At 48.5% G+C, this 12,422-nt stretch overlaps 1 protein-coding gene across 2 annotated transcripts in view; it reads right to left on the bottom strand.

The window, feature by feature from the left end:
- The window catches only part of SORD (sorbitol dehydrogenase), a 341,031-nt gene that overhangs the window by 32,799 nt on the left and 295,810 nt on the right, over positions 1–12,422 (bottom strand). The window lies entirely within an intron of this gene.

The raw sequence follows: 12,422 nt of genomic DNA, 5'->3' as shown, positions 1-12,422 counted from the left end.
CCATGCTGGCTATGGCCATGTGTGCCAACTCTGGGGGGAGAGGATTGATTTTTCTGCCAGTTTTGTCATTAGAGCTGCCAGGGTTTTTTTCCAAAGACTGGTTAAAAGCACAGTTTGGTTCCTTTGAAGTTGCTATTTGCGAGTGGCTTGGTGCAGCTAGCATTGTGCTAAGTAGCCTCAGAGGCAAGGAAAACCATTCCATTAAAAACTTTTAAATGCAATTAGCTCAACTCAGAAATCATCACTAATTTTCTTATTTTCAGGTGCAAGCCTGCTTCTGTCAACTATACCTTTCTCTAAGAGGTGCTTTAGAATTGCACGAAAGCCATAATATATTGGTGGTAGAGAAAATGTAGCTTTAGATTTGAGTACAGTACGATTCAAATCTCAGTCCAGCCGAGCACGTGACCAGATTCAGCTGTCCTCCAAAGCTTTCATGATCTTGGCAATGGCTCCTTCCATGTAGTAGTCTTGGCAGCTAGTTTTAAAAGCCTACAGTGAGCCTCTGAAGGTATCATAGGTTGTGGTTTTCTAATGTTGCCCCAGTCCTCCCAGGAATCTGTTTGGTAAAGATGCCTGTGTACCCATAGTGGGAGAAGATTTCAAGAGGGTGATAAAGATGACTTCACAGATATCTGTTGCCACAGGACCTGGCATTAAATAGGACAAGCCTTTGTTTTCTGTCCAAGACTTTAACAGAGGTTTTTATACACAGTTGGGTCTTGCCTGGCCAATTCTCTGGTTAACAGAGTTTGTAGTACCAACTTCTCCAGCAAGACATCCTGCAGGATTAGTGTGAGTAGTACATGTGGAGACTCCATGTTCCCGGCACAGCCTGGAGCACTCCTAACACATATAGTAATTCCTTGCTGAGGTCTATGTTGACATGGATATAACAAGGATTGTGTTTCTTAGCTGGGAAGCAGTTGAAAGGGAAGGGAAGCCATGTAGTTCTGGAGGAGCAAGGCCAGGAAAACCTCAGAATGCAAAAAAGAGTTGCTGAGTTGGAAGAAAATGGTTTCTCGGAGATGTGAATCAGCCCAGGGCCCTGCCTCATTGCTGGAATACTCCGAGAGACTTCAGCTGAAGAAGATGAGAAAATCCTAGTCTTGCTGCAGGCAGGGATGACTCAAATGGAAAGGCATGGTGTAGCTCCATGGGTGGAGAAGGGTGCTCCCCTCCAAGAAGGCAGCAGAGGTATTTTTTGTTACTACTGTGAACTAGGCTGAGCTGCCTGTTGTTTTCATTGGATTGAAGCAGAAAGGTTGTTTTGAGGCATTGAACGAGCAAGGCGGTGGCTGGGAGGCAGCACCAACCCAACAGGTATCTTCTGTTCCCCATCACTGGCCAAGCACACAGCCTCCATCAGGTCCCCACCTCCTCTCGTCCCTACAGCTCTTCTAAAACCTCCTGCTCCTCCCATTTAGCATTGTCAGCACTGGGATGAGCATCTCCTGGGCAGAGCTTTCACTCTGGTGCTTGAGCCTCACCCAGGAATGCTGCTTCTGCTCTGCTAGGGCAAGGCACAGGACAGAATCATAGAATCCAAGACTGGTTTAGGTTGAAGGGACCTTAAAGCTCATCCAGTTCCCACCCCCTGCTATGGGCAGGGAACCTTCCACTAGGCCAGCTTTCTCCAAGCCCAGCTAAGCTGGCACCACTCACAGACTGACTTGCTCACAGCAGTCTGAGAGTGCTCATCTGTGGCAAGTGAAACCCAGTCCTTTAGTTCTGTAATTTTTTCACACTGGAAAATATCTGGAGTGGCCACTTGTGTGTGAGTCAAGCATGGCCCAGGTCCTGTGCGCTGTGCGTGACTCACCAGCTCAGTTCCTGCTTGAGGTCTTTGTGCAGTTGTTAAGAGGCATTTTATTTAAACACATAATGGCACAGAGAGGTTTTTTTGTCCTAAAATGAGGACAATGCATTCTGTGTATTTGCTTTTACTTTTCTATATTCATCTTCTTACAAGATTACTTTCAATGATCTTATTTAGAGCCAAATTGACCCTGTAGCATTTCCCTACTAAAATACACATTTTCCTGCACAATGCTTGTAGCAAATCCTGATTTAGGATCCTGCTGACTGTGCCAATTTGTCACAAATCCTGATTTAGGATGTGTTGACTATGCCAGTTTGTTGTGAATCCTGATTTAGGATCTTGTCAACCATGCAAATTTGTTGCAGGTGAGTTGCTCTAAGAATCACCATCAAATGTATTAGCCAGTGGTTTTAATTTGATGTTGTAAAAATGAGACTTCAGTGACAAGGTTCACTCTATTACTTACTACATGAATGACACATACAAAGGAAAATCAAGTTAGAATGATTCACAGAGCCACCAGAGACACAAAAGGGTAAGGGAGACCCTCCCAGTGAGTCACTAGTTTCAAAGTGGACCCCCTTGTTTTCTAAACTCCTGGTGGAGCCTAGGTGTGGCTAGGTCCAATCTCAGTCTCAGCCTTGGACAACAGTTTATATCTAATGGAATTAGCTCCAAGGATTTATTAGTATTAATTAAACAGTCTGTCTGCAACTTAGTAAGTAAGAGATCTCTCTGGTAAGGAAGGATCTCTTTGTCAGGTAAGAAATCTCAAACCTAGAGAGGCATCACTGCTTGAGCGGGCAGTCACCTGGAGCGCAGTCCAGTTGCAACTTAGACCTTTAATTGGACTCATCCAAAGATCCATCCTTAGTAGCAAGGTCTCTCTCTGCCCCAAGGAGCAACCTTGAGAGGCATTCCAGCTAAAGAGGAAATCACCGCCATGCAGCCACGCTGCCTACCAGGGATTGCTCAGAAAAGGCTCACTTAGCCTTTCTTTATGGGATAAAGGGCTTGGCTCGTAGTCAAATTGCATACAATGGGAAAGGTATGCATGAGACTCCTTGTGTTCACAACTTTCCTTGTTTCTTGATAAATGCGTCTTGGAAAAAAACACCATGTGTTAATGTTATCCATGTGTTCATTTCCTGATCAGTGTTCAAAGCTCATACACACTGATGTTCACTGTCTCCTCTTCATCGAGGACTGTAGCGATAGGGCAAGCAGTAATGGGTTAAAACTGAAACAGGGGAAGTTCAGGTTAGATATAAGGCAGAAGCTCTTCCCTGTGAGGGTGCTGAGGCGCTGGCACAGGGTGCCCAGAGAAGCTGTGGCTGCCCCATCCCTGGCAGTGTTCAAAGCCAGGTTGGACACAGGGGCTTGGAGCAAGCTGCTCTAGTGGAAGGTGTCCCTGCCCATGGCAGGGGTTGGAAATGGATCAGCTTTAAGGTCCCTTCAAGCCAAACCAGTCTGGGGCTCTAATGATTCTATATCCCTCCACTCTTCTGTGGGTTTCTTAGAGGAGTTCTTGGCCCAGCTACAGCTCAGGACTTTACCTCCTTTGAAACCTGTATCAAACTACTGCTGGTTTGATTAAGAGGTCAAGCGCATCTGTCACAACCCTTTGTTGTTTGCTAGCATGAGCTTTGCTCCTGATGGCCTCAGTTGCACAAGCATCAATGCTGGTATAAAATCCATGTTTGCTCTTCCCTAGAAAAACATTTTCAGAATGATTTAAAACAGGTGACCATTTTCCCCTCAGAGTTAACATATATTTGAATAGTGATGAGAAATACCCACAGTAACAGGAGATCCTAGAAAAAAGAATAAAAGAGTGGGGTGCAGGTGGCTTAGAGAACGGGTATGGAAATCTGTCCAAAATCCATGAGAGGAGAAGTACGAAGGAAAGTGCACATAACAATAACAGCACTTTCAGAGGCTGGACATGAGCGCGTGCATTTCCCTAGCCCCGTAATCTTCACAGGCCAGGTTGGGTTTGCCCATATTTACTCTAAGGCTCTGCTTTAAACAGGAATGGGTTTTCCGTGGGTAAGTCAGGACATCTCAAGATACATCTTCGTAAGCAGAAACTAGGATTGTTAAATGCTTTCTTGACATCATCTTGATGATATCATCATCTTGACAGCGTCTTTGAGGAGTATCTACCATTGGGATCTGTTACCAGGTAAGAATCAGGCCACACACAGCTTGCTGGGTTGATGTGGAGCTAGTTTCCTCTAGTGGATTCCTCTCTTCTTTCTGGGGTGGTTTCATGATCATCTTGTCCAGGGAAGGGCATGCATCCCTGTTCCGTTATCTGAGGAATGCAGATGCCTTCTCTCCTAGTATCTTTCCTTTATAACAGGCTCTGGAGGTGATGTTCCTCACTGTTCTTGGCAGTGCTCTGTCACTTGGGTTTTCTCCTGGGACTGTCCCAAAACGCTGCCTCATGCCCAGCCTTGTCCATGCAAGAAGGTTATACTGGGAGAAAGACACATGAGTTTAAATGGAAGTAGTGGTAACAAAATTATTTTCCACAGTCCACTGTGAAAAGCATTAGAAGTGGTGGCTCAAGGATATTTTTACCCTGAATATCTCAGCACAACTCTTACCTTTCCCATCTTGACTTTGACCTTGGCCAGTTCCTCTCTGTCCTTTGGAGCTGCAAATGCTTCAGATCTAACATTCATGCCCCGACTTTGCCCGGAAAGGAAAGGTCAGTAGCTCTGACTGTCACCACTCAGAAAAATGTGAGAAAACCCGTCTGGTTTTCTCTAGGCCTCACCCAACCCCATCCTCTGTGAGTGTCACCGGTGTTTGCTCCCACTCTCTAGTCCAGGAACCTTCTGTGCATCGCAGCTTTAGTCTGATCCAATACACAAACAGCCTCCTCGGGGAGGTCAGCTTTCTCTTAACCACAACTTACTTTCTTTAGACAGCCAAAGTTTACTTGCTGGCTTTGGATTCATGTGTGTGATTGCAATCATCTTTTTTAAGGATAAAAAGACTTTAAGAAACTGTTAGCTTCCGGTTTCTTTCATGTAGTGCTTTTTTTAAGGGTAGGTGTGAGCACTTTCTTAATGCTTGAACACAAAGAAATGCTTAAATCCTCTGGAAAACATTGCCTGCATTCAGTGGGAATAATAAATTTAATCCCTAAAATAAGAGGTATTTTTTGTTCTGAGCTAAAAACTTACTGTTTTAAAAACCAAAAAGCTGTTGTTCCACATGTATTATGTGATAAATAACTGAGTGTGGCCAAAGACCTGCATGGCCATTTCAGGTTATCCCCTCTCCCATGCAATGTTCCCATAAATTCATAGAATCATAGAATGGTTTGGGATGGAAAGAACCTTAGGATCATCCAGTTCCAACCCCCAAAACTCAAGAAACAGAGGTCTGAAGGATGAGGGAACCCTGGAGGTCTTGGTCCAAGTGTGCACTGAAGGTCTCCAAGGATGGACTTGCCCAGCAGCTTCACTGCTCTCAATGTGCTTTTACCCCTTGTATCTGACTGGAATTCCCCTCCTATTCCCAAGGAGGGTGGTTGGTTGTTCCCCAGCCACGAGACCTCTCCATCAGAAACAAAAAATAATCGTTTGAAGCTGTTATGTTTTGAGAAAGGATTTTTAGCCTCAGTTAAATACTAAAATAATTTTTAAGGCTCCACTACCGCATGTAAGTTTTCCTGTATCTGTTTAATAAAGCCAAATCCATCACATGAATGCAGCACATCTTTCCCAAGAGATGCCCTTGGAACCTTTAATATGTAACATGGGCAATTTTTTTGGAACTAGCTTTTTTTTTTGAGAAAAGAAACACAGACAACAGGCCCAGCTGTCCCTGGGGTTCCAGGTAAGCTCATTTCATTATTTAAATAGTAAGAAAAGAGTCAAAGTGCTCATTTCAAGCCAAGAAAGGGTCATTTTAAGACACGTCAGTTGAAATCCAGTTGATGTGTTGCAGAAAGACCCTGGCACAGGCAGCCTGACCCACAAAAGAGAAGCATTTCTCTCCAATTACCCGAAACTGCCCTGAAAAAGGCAACATACCTATAGGTGGCAACTTCCATGGAAAAGCAACATTTCCTACTGATTCCCAGCACATGTCTAAATCCCTGCACCAGAGAGGTAACCCCCAAATAGGGGCATTTAATTAAACTTAATCAAATTTTACCCTGTGTGGTCCCAATCAGCATTTTGATGTGCTCAAGACACAACTGCAAGGGCTGGTTCAGGAGCAGGATAGGCATGACCCGTGGTCAGTGATCAGTTTGGGAATGCATCAAACAGAAACCAGCAGAAACCAGCCCCTGGGATTGGAGGTGCTCTTCTGAATTAACATCCCTGTAAAGACCGAGCTGCAGGGTGGCGTTGGTGAGGCTGATAAATGCATTTGTTTCTAGAGGAACAACTTGCTATCAAGCCATGAGCTTGTAGGTAAGACCAACTAGCTTAGCTGCGGAGCGGCAAACCATGACAGCTGCAGGAGCATTGCCAAACGCTGTACTCGTGGCAGCCAGACCCTTTCCGAACCTGGGATCTATTGGCAGCTGGCAAAATGGCTGGGCAGAGATTCCCATTCCAAAGGTCTCAGCTGCTTTGTCTGTGAAGCCCTCACCATGACTGGTCCTCATCCATCCGGGAGAGAGGATGAAAACCGATTGGTTTTTGTTGAGTGTTTTGGCATCACAGACAAAGTGGTGGAGATCTGCAGGGGTGATCTGTTCCCAGCTTCCAGTCAGCTGTGACAGCTTGGAAAGGAAGACCTGTCCCAGGGAGATGTTTCAGGTCCCACTGCTACTGCTCACCCCTGCTTTTTTAGGAAGTGGTCCTCCAGCACAGAAGCCGTATTTCCTCATGACAGTCAGGTCTGTGTTGGGAAAGCAAAAACGCTGGCTGCAGGTAAGTGCAGGAAGGCAGGTGAAGGCACAAAGTTGCCTGCAGTGCAGGGATGTCCTGTCAGGCTGTCAACCTACCAGGGGCCCTACTGTGTCAAGCACGTGGAAGCAGTGCCAAATGCTGTTGACTTTGGCCAGCGACGGAACCTGTGGCTCAGACTGACTGCATCAGCAGAGCCTGTTCCAGAGGTAAGATACTGGGATAAAATGGTTGGCAGGAACCTTGTAAAATGCCACATGTGGGTGGCCACCAGTGCAGAGACCTCCTGGGAGCATTGGCAAGGATGACCCAGCTCCTGGCCCCTGATGGGGAGAAGGTGGCAGCTACTTGGTCTCCCTGGATCTGGGCAGCGATGATGCCTCTTGCTGGAGAAATCATAGCATAATGCAGCTCAGGTTGAAACCAGGGACATTGCAGAGACAGCAGAGCTGATGACCTCTCCCAGCCATTTGAAAGGTTGAAACCCCTCTAAGCTTACTTGTTCTCTTCACCTTTCTCTCCCAGAATGCCATATGCGCATCATGGCCACTGCTGCTGGTGCTGAGAACTCACAGTAACCTCAAAGTCAACAACAACCCTAAGATGTAAGTACTTTCTCCATGTAGGACAACTCTGTACCACCTGTGGAGAAGCAGCATTAGTGCTTCTAAGTGCAACATTAGTGCACAGCCATCCAGACCTGTGTGCACAGCTTTTCCACTTCTGCCTTGGGAAAACATCCAGAAGAGCCAGATGCAGGAGGACTTCCAACACTTGTTACCGGTATCTATGATTTCCAAGCTGGAAACAACTAATAGTCACTAGCATTGGTCATGGCACCAGCTGCACCAGACATTTGGCTTGGACATGTTGACACAAGCTAGCACCGTCCTTTTGCCTGTTGAAACTCCTGTCCTGGGTGAGATTTGGTCCCCAGGAGAGGTCCAGGAGTTCCTACTCATTTCTGCAACCCAGAGGAGGACGAAAGGAGCGTGTCAATGACAATGAAGCCCAGCGGATGAAGCCCACCAGGTGAAGCACATTCTGTTTGCCATTCCTGGATTGCATGGGAAATTAAGGGGGAGGGAAGAACTATGCATTCCCATAGCAGGACAAACACCCTGGAGACTCCAATCCATTTGCATCACAGGGGGAAAGCTGGGATTTCTCCTGCTTTGAGCACCACAGGCTCTGGGAGCAGGACATTTAGGATGTCTTTGGAGACACTTCTAGTTTCTGGATGGAAACTCTAGGCTGGTGTTTTCCTGCTTTTTCTGTGCCAGGGCCTGAGCTGCTACAGCTGTTTCCTTGCTCTTGGTGCCCTGCCCACTGCTCCACAGTCGGTGCTGGACTGAGATCTGCAAGTCCAGTGGTGGCCTCTGCTCCCCCAAGGCATCCCAGCTGGCTCAGTGCATCCTCAGGTGATCTGGTGCCATCTGCCGTCTGACCCAACGCCGTCGTAGCATGGCGGTGATGCCCCTGTCCACCTCCATCCTCAACCTGCAAAACGAGCTGGGAGGGGCGGCCTCCTGCCCGGTGCTTAGTAGGGAGCTGAACGTGTCATTGCTGTGTCACCACTTAAACTATGGTGTTTTCTTAGATTTTAGCTAAATGAGGAATCCTATAGGCTGTGGACTGGGAGAGGCACCCGCAAGAGGAGATCTCCAGCCCCAGGGATTTCCCAGGCTCAGATAACCAAGCCATGGTTGAGTGGCAGGTGATGGTCCCACCGCAGCCAGGTTGGGCTATAGGCAGCCTCCCCCGCAGCAAGCCCGCTGAGATTCAGTGTGGTTTTGGGTAACAAAGCAATAACTGAGCAAAAAAAGAAAGATTTTTTTAAAATTACTTCAATACTGAGAAGTATTTGTGTCAAGACCCGACCCTGTCCCCAGGCCTGGGGGAAGAGGATGGTACAAGACAAAATCTATGTATTTTTCTGTGCAAAAATCTGTTCTCTTCCCTGTCCCAAACTGGAGCCTGCTGTTAAGCTCCCACATGGGAGTGTCCTGCTTTCTTGTACTCAGGTCTCGGATGCCACCTCCTGGCTTTCCCGCTGTACTATGCATCTGATCGCCACGCTGACGCAGAGCGGGAGGACCTTTCCCATTGTACTGTCAGATACAACAAAGCCATGTCAAGCCTTAGTGGTTCAAAGCAGCTTTTATTCTTTGCAGCTTGACCCAGTCTCGCTTATTTTTGAATCATGATGGAGGTAAACCCCCTAACAACCCTCCTGCCACCCGCCCGTGGTTAGGAGAGTCCAGGCTTTTGTGCAGAATCCCATCATGGCAGCACCGTGACTCCCAAAGTTCCTCTGGGCTGTGACCCATCGCCTTGGCCCTGGCACATCTCACCTTTCACCAGATGTTATTGTGGAGGGTGTGTTTTGCTGCTAAAGCCAGATGCAGCCTGGGTCAGGGGCTGCTTGAGACATCTCCTCATGGCTGTGGCCACTGATGTCCGCCTGAACAGACAAACACTGGGAGGGCAACATTGATCATTGAAATGGTCTTTAACCATGAAAGGCTTCAGCCTGAGTGAGGAGGGATGCCTTTGAGAAAGACGTGACAGACTCTTCTCCTTGCACTGCTGGTACGGACCAGCAGATGGAAGTTGTTAGGGTTTACAGGAGCTATTTTGATCCTTTGCAGAAGCCGTTTAAGTTGCTGTTCAGTGCATTTGCTGTAGAAACGGGCTGAAGGCACCAGATCATGGAATCTGCACAACTGACCTGCATCTGGGTTCCCTTAATCATCAGCAGGACCATGAGGAGAGCATCCTGACCTCGAAGACTGCTGTGACCAGTAGGTCCCTGGACGAATGCAGGTGTTAAATGACCTGCCTCCTTTTCTGTATCTCTGGCTTCAGATAGAGACTGAGTTTTGCATGTGGCCTCTCTGAAGATACCCTGGCCTGTGACGTGTCTGATCAGCACAGCTGTGCCAAGAAGCCTTTTTGCATCAGAACAGCTGGATTTTCTATTTCCAAAGTGCTCCTGGGCCACAGGCCTTGCCAGAGCTTTTGGGAGAGAAAGGTTCAAATGCTCCCCCATTGATTTATCCTTTTGTCCCACCTTCAAAATGAGACAAAAAGAGAGTTTCCAGTAACATGTAAAATTAAAATGTGGCAAAACCAGACTTTTCCCTTATTTGTTCTTTTTCCAGCCCTGATGTGATGCTCAGAGCGCATCCCGTTGAGCAGGACAGAAGTGAAGGCAGATGGGAGGGGCGGGGGGGTGGGGGCAGGGGCATTGCACACGCACACGAGCAGGCATGGACACAGGCAGCAAGCGCACACACGTGTGCACACGCCTGCGCCAGGCGTGCACCGGCCAGGAGGGGGACGCTTGGGGACCCTCAGCACAGACGTGACCTACTTTAGCTCCGAGGCGAGCCACGTTGTGCGGGCCAGGGTAAGAGCTTAATAGAGCCAGGCATGAATTATTGACGGCCCGGGCATGTTAATGCACGGACTAACGGTGCTTTTCTGCAGCAAAAAACCTCTCCTCTATAATTTAAAGCCTCTCACACTCCCATCACCGGCCCCCTGCACTCTCTGGGGTGTTTCCGCTTAGGTGAGCAGAGCAGTGAGATGTGGATAGACCCAGCAGGAGAGAGCCGGCCCGGCAGGAGCTGGGATGAGGGCAGGAGCCGGGATGAGGGCAGGTGCGGGATGCAGGCAGGAGCCGGGATGCAGGCATGAGTCGGGATGAGGGCAGGAGCCGGGATGTGGGCAGGAGCCGGGATGCGGGCAGGAGTCGGGATGCGGGCAGGAGTCGGGATGCGGGCAGGAGCCGGGATGCGGGCAGGAGCCGGGATGCAGGCATGAGTCGGGATGAGGGCAGGAGCCGGGATGCGGGCAGGAGTCGGGATGCGGGCAGGAGCCGGGATGCGGGCAGGAGTCGGGATAAGGGCAGGAGTCGGGATGCGGGCAGGAGCCGGGATAAGGGCAGGAGCCGGGATGCGGGCAGGAGCCGGGATAAGGGCAGGAGTCGGGATAAGGGCAGGAGCAGGAGCCAGCTTTGCCTGAGCCACAGGCAGGGGGATCCCGTGGGAAGGGGCTGGCAGCACTGCTCTGGCTCGGGCAGCCTCGCAGCGAGCCACTTTCCGGAGCGGCAGCGCTCCGCGGAGCCCATTCCCAGGCGCGGGGGCCACTGGCGCTATTTTTAGAGCTGCCTTTTGCTGCTTCTGGTTGTTTTCTTTTCTCTCGCTGCTCCTCGCCTTCGAGCAGCGCTGCCCTCACAGCCCCGGGAGAAAGGGAAACACTGGTCCCTGGGGCGGGAGGGCTTTAGGAGCACCACAAGGCAGGGACAAGCTGAGCTACAGGAACCCCTTCAGCACAGCAGGGAGACCACCCCAGGATATCTCCCACCAGGACAACCACCCCCTGCCCAGGGGTGCCATTCCCACAGCCCTTTCAGCAGGTACAGACGAGAAGACATCGTCAGCCCCGGCCAGGGCGCCCTGCACCGGAGGAGGAGCCGGGCGATGCTGCAGCTCCAGAGGACGTTTGCCTTCTATGGACATCTCTCCTCGCTGCACCGCTGGCACAGAAGAGAGGCCTCAGCCTCCGCAGGCACTGGGGAGGGAAACAAACACACCCCCAAAAGGTTCACCGAGGGCTCCAGCAGCACTGAGCCTCAACAGCCCTTTTAACCCGTGGGAGCAGGCAAGGACTCACCCTGCACCTACGGGGACAAGATGCCCCAACCCCAGTCACAGCATGCAGCAGCGTCCCAGAGTAGCCTGGATCCTTGTGAGCAGGGCTGGGGCCGCAGGCACAGAGGGGAAGGGGTGTGGGTATGGGCAAGCCTGAAGCAGCCCCAAGAAAAAAAACACAGGAGACCACAGAAAGAGTCACAGCAGCCTCTGGGGATATATTTTTATCCTTTTTTTTTTTTGTTTAGGTTTTTTTTTTTTTTTTTTGCATTTCATATATTATCCAGTTTCACATTCTCATAGGATCAGCAATTATATAGCAACTTATTCTGAACTCTTTTAATACAAGCGAGACAGCCATGGTCATATAATACTGAAAGCACTTCAATACCAAGCAATAAGATGCTAGAACAAAAATTGCACAAGTTCTCATTTACTATGCCTGACTGAATCATTGGTACAGAAGACAACCCTTCTCTTTCAAGCTTTGAACTAAACATTAACTTATCTTACAGGATTACAATTTCTCTTTAATAATAATAATTAATTGCACACAAACACACAAAAACTTCTTTATGATGCATAAATATTTCCTTATTACACATGGTACAAAAATACTCGTACTTCTTTTTTTGTTCGGTATTCCCATAAGGATGGCTGATGTTTGACAGGACTGGATGCTCTCCAATCAGAAGGATGTGGAAAACAAAACAAAAAAAATCAAAAAAAAAAAGAGTTTAGATCTTTTACAGCTGTTCTATAGATAGAAGTTTGAGGAAGAAAAAAAGTTAATAGAATAACCCTGACTTTGAGAGCAGAGGAGAACGGCTGAGAACAGAAACCCAGTGCATTGTACTTGGAAAAAACCAAAACAAAACAAGGGAAAAAAAACAACGGAGCATTTCTCAAATTTTTCTGGGTGTACTGGGAAGGGGAGGGCAGAGGTGGGAGAAGGGGTGAGACAAGGACAGTTTAGTATTTCTCAAAGCCCAGTATTCACTGAAGCAAGATGAAAACGTTGATGGGTCAATCTGTTGGGCCAAGACCTGTTGCTAACGGTTA

Source organism: Pezoporus flaviventris, unplaced genomic scaffold, assembly GCF_033815535.1.
Source record: "Pezoporus flaviventris isolate CSIRO_AGI_PZ_B2104156 unplaced genomic scaffold, CSIRO_AGI_Pfla_v1 ptg000006l, whole genome shotgun sequence".
Taxonomy (NCBI): domain Eukaryota; kingdom Metazoa; phylum Chordata; class Aves; order Psittaciformes; family Psittacidae; genus Pezoporus; species Pezoporus flaviventris.
Note: the sequence above shows the minus strand (reverse complement) of the source record. Positions and strands in the feature narration are given on the sequence as shown.